This window comes from Myotis lucifugus, unplaced genomic scaffold (assembly GCF_000147115.1).
Source record: "Myotis lucifugus unplaced genomic scaffold, Myoluc2.0 scaffold_99, whole genome shotgun sequence".
Taxonomy (NCBI): Eukaryota; Metazoa; Chordata; class Mammalia; order Chiroptera; family Vespertilionidae; genus Myotis; species Myotis lucifugus.
In genome coordinates, this window is record NW_005871147.1 from 1,998,877 (window position 1) to 2,008,345 (window position 9,469).

Sequence of the window (9,469 nt, forward strand, 5' to 3'; positions counted from 1 at the left end):
GACCAGCTCCCATCATCTGTGTAAAACGTAAGTTACTGTGGGAATCCCAGAACTGCCCAGCACCCAGCACATTGCCCGATCAAAGAGGCTTTAGCAAGTGTCATTGTCTTTTTTGTTGTGTTGAGTGACAGGAGCTCACTGTGATGGGCACTGCTGGTGCATAGGATTTTAGGATCTCACATTCACCATCTAACCAACCTCTACGAAGGAGAGTAGGAAACCAGCACCCAGTCGCGGACCAGGTAAGTACCAGAGCTGGACCTGAACCCCAGAGCACCTTGCTGGTCAGGTAAGGGGTCCCCGCACCACAGGACTTGCTTCCACTTCTAGAGGAGAGAGTGTACAGTTATAGGAAGAAGAAGAAACGCATCAGCTAGAAGAACATCCTTGAAGTTTAGGACCTTGCTTGAAATGTTTGTAGTAACCATCATTGGCGGCCTTCAGTACAGCAAGATTTGCTCATTATCCTGGCATCGTGGTCTGATGTGCAGGCAACAGAGGGGAGAGGGAGCCGAATGCTCCTCGACGCGCTCGCATCCCTGGCCTCCCCTGGCCTCCCCGCCTCTGATTCCAAGCCACTCTCCAGGGCAAGGCCATGCAAGCACAGCAACCCAGCAGTCGCATCCAGGGATGTTTTATTTATGGCTTTAATAATGGAGTCTCTTGGGAAATGTTTGGTTTCCCATTCCCAGAAGCAAAAATGCATCTGCAGAATGTTCTTGAAATTTATTACTGTTTATGTGTTTTTCCTACCACCACAGTCTCTGAGCCACCTTAATCGAGTTTAAACTGTCCCTTGGCAAAAATAGCATCACTTAAGTGATCACTCGTTTGGCTGACACGTTCTATACCTGATCCACACAGTGTAGAGCGTTGAGAAAAGAGGTTGGTAGCGCTGCTGATCGTAATATGAACATAATCCTGTGTTGAACTTGCCGTGTTTATTACCAAACTGCCACGAATCCCATGGGAGTTTGTTTCAGCCTTGTCCCCTTCCCAGTCCCTTATTCCCAGTCTTTGGGAAACAGAACCCACGTGTCCTGGAGGCACTCAGGCTTGACGTTGTTTCCATGGTGACGGGACATGCCCAAGGTTCACATTTCATTTCATTTTATACCTAAGTGATCTTACAGAGAAATGGTGCCATCTGAGGCTGGAGGATTGCAGAAAGGGAGTGGCCCCTGATCTGGGGCGGCCTTAGTTATCGGAGGGACTCTGGGAGTTTCTGTTAAAGAGAGGGCGTGGGTATTCATCTTACAAAGAAGAGGTTGGAATTTCCGCAGAGATGACTGGTTTGGACCTGTTGTGTCCAGTGCATCAGAGATTTCATCTTGCCTCGGGTAGACCTAGGTTTCACCTGAGGGACAGACTCTCCTGAGAAAGCAATGCCATGAGCATAAGGCAGGCAGACCCACCATGAGAATCCTAAAATCCTTCCTGCCTGTGGGAGGAGACTACCAGGCTCTAGTTACTGTGTGACCTTGAATAGGTCGCTTATCTCCCAAGGCTCAGCTGACTTACCTGTGAAAGAGGCTTTAAGGACTGAGTAAGACGATGCTTGTAGAAGTGCCTAGAATGAAGCCTGGCCATCTAGAGCTAGAGATTCTCTGACTGGCTTATTTCGCTTAGCGTAATTTATAGATGGCAAAATTCACAGTTGTACAGTTCTGTGAGGTTTGACAAAACTCAGCAGTATAGAGTCATGTAACTAATCAAGATACAGATTATTTCCATCACCTTTTTCAAAAATTTCCTTCATGTCCCTTTTATAATGAACCCCTCCCCCACCTCCCAACAATGACTCATCTATTTCTGTTCCTATAGTTTTGCCTTTTCCAGGATGCCATGTGTTATGTAGCCTTTGAGTCTGGCTTCTTCAGCATGTTTTAACAATGCTTTAGAGCAAGCATGTCAAACTCAAAGGCTAACATGGGCCAAATAAACAAGGTTTAGGTTTATGTGGGCCGCAAAAAAACAAAAGCTTCAATTTTCATAGAAACATAGGTTTATTTCGATAGAGACATGCTGAATACAAAGAGCTGAAATAAATGAGTAATCGTTAACATAAAAGAACATTTTAATAAAAATTAATATTTTTTTCTTGAACATTAACTTACCAGACACAGAATAACTGCACAAATGAATAAGCGTAACACAAATAAACCTATTTTTTCTTGTTCTCCGAAAGAGAAATATTTCCTGTTGCGCACAACAAACAAGTCAGTACAAGACTAATGACGTGGCAATCGTCTGCTAAAATATTCGCTGCTGGTGTTAGTGGAGAGAAATGGTGCGCCTGTGCGTAGGCACATAAGGGAAATGAATGCAACATGATCATAGTAATCAGTCATTAGCAAACGTTGTAGTTATTAATTATGAATAACAGGATATTGTAAAAATTAAGTAACAAAATTTTTTTTAAAATATATTTTATTGATTTTTTACAGAGAGGAAGGGAGAGAGATAGAGAGTTAGAAACATCGATGAGAGAGAAACATCGATCAGCTGCCTCTTGCACATCTCCTACTGGGGATATGCCCGCAACCCAGGTACATGCCCCTGACCGGAATCGAACCTGGGACCCCTCAGTCCGCAGGCCGACGCTCTATCCGCTGAGCCAAACCGGTTTCGGCAAGTAACAAAATTTTTATTAAAACGTTTCTTACATACCGTTCTATTGGCTGGGCCGCAAAAATATTTGTTGTGGGCCACATGCGGGCCGCGAATTTGACATGCCTGCTGTAGAGACTCATCCATGTTGTTGCATGAATCAGTAGGCCATTCCCCTTTTTTTTTTTTTTAAATATATTTTTATTGATTTTTTACAGAGAGGAAGGGAGAGAGATAGAGAGTTAGAAACATCGATCAGCTGCCTCCTGCACATCTCCTACTGGGGATGTGCCCGCAACCCAGGTACAAGCCCTTGACTGGAATCGAACCTAGGACCTTTCAGTCCGCAGGCCGACGCTCTATCCACTGAGCCAAACCGGTTTCGGCCCCTTTTATCTTTGAAAAGTATTCTATTGTATGGATATACTGAAGTATGTTCATCAATTGGTGGACATTTGTGTTGTTCCCAGTTTCTGGCTATTATGAAAAAGCTGGTACAAACATTTGTGGACAGATTTGTGTGTGTATTTTCACTGCTCTTGAGTAAATTACTAGAAGTGAGATTGCTGGGTCATATGGCCAAAGTATTTTGCATCCCTACCAGCAGTGCCTGAGCATTCCAGTTGCTCCACACCCTTGTCAGCACTTGGAATGGTCTATCTGTCAATTTATTTATTCTGATATATGTGGATACTCATTTTTTCTTTTTTTAAAATAATTTTTCCCCAAATATGTTTTTATTGATTTTAAAGAGCAAGGGTAAGGGGTAGAGAGATAGAAACGTGGAGAGAGAAGCATCAATCAGTGGCCTCCTGCATGTCCCCTACCTGAGCATGTGCCCTGACTTGGAATGATAGGATGCCCAATCACTGAGCCACACCGGCCGGGCCTCATTTTTTCTTTGATTTCTATTGTCACCATTCCTCCCTTGGGATAAATGTATAGGAAATCCTATCTGACCAAACAAGGTAAAGAGCCAAGAGGAAATTTAAGAGTGACTTCACATAATAAACAAAAATATCCTTTGCTTCATAAGAAAACATAAAGACAAGAATGAAAAATAAATGAGAGAGCAGGTGGGTGTTGGGAAGAGGGACCCAGGTATGGGATCTCCTGATCTTTCCAATGTGATTCCTTTTTGTCACCCATCTAGGTGGGAAGCATACCCTTTGGCCACATATTCTGATTAATTCATTTGGAAAAATCCACTTTGCTCTTGGCACAGATTACGAAACTGACCTCTTTTTGTTAACTCCCATTTTCCAACCTAGTCTCCTTTAAACCAGAAATGCCGGTTCTTGTGGAAAGATGACTGGGATGATAACATTGCTAAAATAGCCACATGTAAAGTGATTATAAAAAATTGCACATTCAAGGGAAAACCTCACCCTTGACCCAGAATTATGTTATTCCTTAGTTCTTTAGTAAGTCATTTGACATGAAGAGTCTTTGAATTCCTCTGAGGAATCATCTTGTTCTTCTCCTTGTCACTCCTCATTCACTTCCTTGGCACACACAGTTGCAGAATAATCTTGCAATTTATAATCTTAGCCATTTGGTTCAAGACTCTCTTGAGACGATTATGACCTCTAAACGTGACTGCGTGAACCCAGACCTAGAAAAATCAGGTCTGAACTAAAGACTACAGCCCCCTCCTTGGGCATGAGATTAGAAAGGAAGGCATTTCTTTCAGCTGGGCACACTGGGGCTCTTTCCCAGGGTTGCTCCTCACACACCTCTGTGCAACCAACAGAAGGAGCCAAACAGCCCACAGCCTACCCTGAGAGTCTGCATGTCCCCCTTCCTTTCCTCCAAGGAGAAATTGCTGCTTGTATCCAATCAGTGGCCTCCCGCATGCCCCCTACCCAAGCATGTGCCCTGACTTGGAATGGAACCGGCGCCTGCCTATACCAATCACCTCTCTTTCACCAAGTGCAAGTGAGAACACGGGACCAGAGGCGTGAAAACTGAAGAATTCAGGTCATCTGCTGACTGGTTGGCAATGCTTGCTTTTGGTTTCTAGGCAATAAATCATGACTCCCAAGCAAAAGGCTATTCCTGGTTTCAGCCATTATCTGCATCCATATTCCCCAAGGCCCGGTATCCAGGGCGACCCAATACTATGGCAAATGCAGAATCTGCTAAAATTGAGCATCCAGGCTTGAGACCTGGACTCTAGACATTTGGTTCAAAAAGTGATGGTGACACAATGGGGTCAAGTGAAGCTGTCAGGGAAATAGCTATTAATAATAGCTCACATGTATTGAGCGGTAGCTCTGTGCCAGCCACCTTCACACTAGTCCTATAAGGTAGGTCCTGTTATCAACCTGGTTTTACAGTAAAGATGAGTGAGATGGTGACTTCCGAAGGGCCCACAGCTGGCTGGATGGTAGAGCCGAGTTTTAAACCCAGGTAATGTGTCTCTAGAGTCTACCTTCTGAACTGCTCTATGTCTACCTACAACTGGAACCCTGTTGCAACAAAAATCTCCAGATAGATAAGTCTGACGGTGGGAAAATGTGAGGACAAAAATGTCTCCCAGATTTCGAAATCTACCCCCCAAAAAACAAATTCAACAGGTCATTCATTTCACAGAGATTTATGAACATGCACAGATGCTGGGGATGTAGCCGTAACAAGATAAGTATGGTCCCTGCCCTCTTGGATCTTACAATCTTAAAGTTGGTAAAGAGAAAATTACCCTTAAAAAAATGATGTATTCCCTAGGAAGTATGAAGGGGCAGTACCAAGGAGGAAGAGGTGCCTAAGTCTGATTGTGAGAGTGAGAAGTCTTCACAGAGGAGGCATCTTAGGGGTTGAGTCTCAAAGAATAAAGAGTAATCACTGGGTGGATAAGGTATATGTGCACACTTGCGTGTTTGTGTGTGCTTGTGCACACGTGCTCATGGGTATGGGGTGGGGGTGTTGCACAGAGGAGAAAAGGAAGAAGCATTCTGGGCTCAGCAACAGCCCAGCCCGTCTGGTAATTCAAACAGCACACCTGGTAATGCCTAGAACACGGGACTCAAGGGAAACAGCAGGAGAGGAGGGGGAGGCTGCACAAGGAGGTCGGGTCTTGAAGGGCCTTGTAGGGAGTTTGGGCTTTAACTCCCAAGCAACAAGAAGCCATTAAAGGATTTTGAGCAGAATCAGGGCATGGTCAGATGAACATCAAATTTCAACTTGGCCAGTTATGGAAGGTAAGATTAGAGAGGCAGAGGGGCTAGGTGAGGGCAGGGAGGTAATTGAGGAGGATGTTGCAATATTGTAGATGCCTAAATAAGGGCTGTGTCCACGGGGATAGAGTGGAAGAGACAGATGAGTATGATTAAGAAGACAGGATCCCTGGGATTTGAAGACAGTCCCATCATGAGGTGGCATAGTGGTTAACTACACAGGCTGTGGTTCCAGACTGCATTGGTTCCATACTAACTAGCAGTGTGACTTGGCCAAGCTACTTGAATCCATTGGCTTCAGTTTCCTTATATAAAATGAAGATAATAACAGCACTATGTCATTTGGCAAAGATCAAATGAGATCCATGTGCCTAGAACAGTATCTGACACAGTAAGTGCTCAACACGTTTTCTATTTGTGTCATTTTAGTGAGAGGCGGGGATTGATCTAGGCTGGGTCCCGGGTCCTTACCGGAGTCACCATGGCGCCATGAACTAGGTGCACGGTCCTCTATGAGAAGGCTGCGGTCTGGTAGAGCACCCACTGAAGACCTTGCCAAGCTGATCCTAAGGTAAGCCGAGGAAGTGGTAAGCCACACTCCTGAGTAGCTCCAGGTTCTGGGCTGCCTGACTCACAGCAATATTTTCTTCCTTTGTTTTGATTAAAGTTCTCAAAAGATAGTTTTCAAACATCAAAAAGACTTCGTGTGGCCCTAGCCAGTTTGGCTCAGTGGATAGAGCGCAGGCCTGCGGACTGAAGGGTCCCAGATACAATTCCCGTCAAGGGCACATGCCTGGTTGCAGTCTCCATCCCCAGTAGGGGTCATGCAGGAGGCAGCCGATCAATGATTGTCTCTCATCATTGATGTTTGTCTCTCTCTCTCTCTCTCTCTCTCTCTCTCTCTCTTTCTCTCTCTCTCTCACCCTCCCTTCCTATCTGAAATTAATCTAACAAAGCTTGGGATCCTAAGACTCTAAAATAAATCCCAGTCCACATAGCCAGGGGGGGGGGGGGGGGGGGGGCGGCTAGGGAAGATACTAAGAAATGCTCCTTGGAAAATATAATTTTTTCAAATTTCTAAACTTTTTTTTTTTTAATCTAACAAAGCTTTCTGGTACTTTCTATGTTTCCTCCCAAGCGAATTCTAGTTCCTTTGAATTCCTGGGAATAACCCTAGTGGGAATTTGTGTTTGGCTCTTCTACTTTTTCCCTTTCAGGCATAAATCTTTCCATTTTGAAAATGTGCCGCTTTCAGAGAGACACTTTGATACAAATGATTTTCATTATGTGATGCTTCCTTCTACCAAGTAATCCATTCATGTATCCTTTGATCCATCTACCCACCCAACCACCCATCTACCCTCCCACCCACCCATCTACCATCTGGATGTGACTGTCTTGTGTAGTAGTGAGGAGCATAGGAGTTGGAGCCAGACACACCACTGTTAAGCTTTACCACTTAATAGCTATGAGGCTGTGAGGCTGTCCTATATCCTCTCTGAACCCAACTCCCTGTTTGTAAAATGAGGATTCAAACAAGTATCTCCTCACAGTTCTCTTGTGAAGATTAAATGAGAAAGAATATAAATTACGGTAGCACAGTGCTGGGTATGTATTAAACAATCAATTATTGGTAGTTGCTTTTATTGTTCTGCAAGCTGGACATTGAGCATACAACAGTGAACGAGAGTCAGGGGCCCAGCTCTCAGGGAACTTACAGTCTAGAGGAGGATAAAGACGTGGAATAAATTATCTCCCAAACAACCCCAACTACTAAACAGCACTACTGTCCTCCCAGTTTAGTCGGTTCAAAAATTGAGAAGTCATCTTTGATTCCTCTTTTTCTATCACTCCCCCCTCTCCCCATATCTAACCCACAGGCAATTCTTGTTGACTCTGTCCCCAAAATATATTTCCCACCTGGCCAGTCTTCACCATCTCCAATGCTGCAACCTGGTTCCAGCCACCATCTGCCCTTGCCTGGACTCCTGCAGCAACCTCCTTAACCGGTCTCCTTACTTTCACTCATGCCACTTACAGCACATTTCCAAGAAGAGCTGCAGGGATCTTTTCAAAGCATAAAGCAGACCTTGCTGGGCCTCAGCTCAAAACGCTGCAATTACAATAAAATTTAACCTTCAAGGCCTCATACTCTGCCACCTGCAGTTTCTCTACCCACAACCACCTGGAAATTATTTCTGAGCCTTGAGCACTCCAAGCTTGTTTCTGCTCGGAGACTGTGCCCTGATGTCTCTGCTGCATAGGATGCTGTCTCCCATCCTCCCATGTCTGGCTCATCCATCAGGTCTACACTCAGATGTCACCTCTTCAGAGAGGACTTCTCTGGCCACCCTACCTCATTACCCCCCCACCATTACTTACTATACTGTGGTACCTTGTTTTGATTATATATATATAATTGATTTCAGAGAGGAAGGGAGAGGAAGAAAGAGATAGAAACATCAATGAGAGAATCATTGATTGGCTGCCTCCTGTATGTCCCCATACTGGGGATTGAGCCCGCAACCCAGGCATGTGCCCTTGACCAGAATTGAACCCGGGACCTTCCAGTCTGCAGGCCGATGCTCTATCCATGGAGTCAAATCGGCTAGGGCTTGTTTTAGTTTCTTCTTATCGCTTCTTTCTTCTTCTCTTTTCTTTTCTTTTCTTTTCTTCTTCTTCTTCTTCTTCTTCTTCTTCTTCTTCTTCTTCTTCTCTCTCTCTCTCTCTCTCTCTCTCTCTCTCTCTCTCTCTTTCCTTCCTTCCTTCCTTCCTTCCTTCCTTCCTTCCTTCCTTCCTTCCTCCCTCCCTCCCTCCTTCCTCTCTCTACTCTCTCTTCCTGCCCTCCCTCTCTCCTATATGCCTTGAATGGTACTCAGCACATAGTAGGTGCTCCATAAACATTTATTGGATTAATGATTGAATGAATGACATAAATACAATGAACTGTGTGAGATCCCTGAAGCAGTACTGCTGGGGCAGTGTTGGTGACGGCTGGTCAGCTCTGTATTGGAGAAGATTTCCATCTGTCTGAGAGTCAGATTCAGTCATGTCCGAGAGCAAAAACTTGGACTAGAGTTTTCTCAGAATTCTTTCCAACTGGAGATTCTGGGATCCATGCCCTTTGCCATGTCCTGAAGTGTCCTCCTTTCACGGTTCTTAGCAATACACAAATTAAAGAGCTACAAATAGTGAAATGTAGACCTGGCCACCATTCTTTTTTTTTTTTTTTTTAATGTTTTTATTGGTTTTTAGAGAGGAAGAGAGAGAGAGAGAGAGAGAGAGAGAGAGAGAGAGAGAGAGAGAGAGAGATGAGAGATAGAAACATCAATGAGAGAGAAATATCGGTCAGCTGCCTCCTGCAAGCCTCCTACTGGGGATCAGACCCAAAACCTGGGCATTTGTCCCGACCAGGAATCAACCCAGTGACCTCTTGGTTCATGGGTCAACATTTAACCACTGAGCCACACCGCCCGGGCTTGGCCACCATTGTTAACAGAGCAATCATTCACCTTCCTAAAAGGCACTGCCAAAATTCGTCAGGTTATTTATATCTGATATAATAACAAAGACTCCCATTTACAGGGTATCTATTACATTCCATCATTTTGCCTCCCTCCTGGCTAATTCTTACACAAACTGCAGACTAGGTATTATCCTCCTCATCTTGCATATGAGGAACC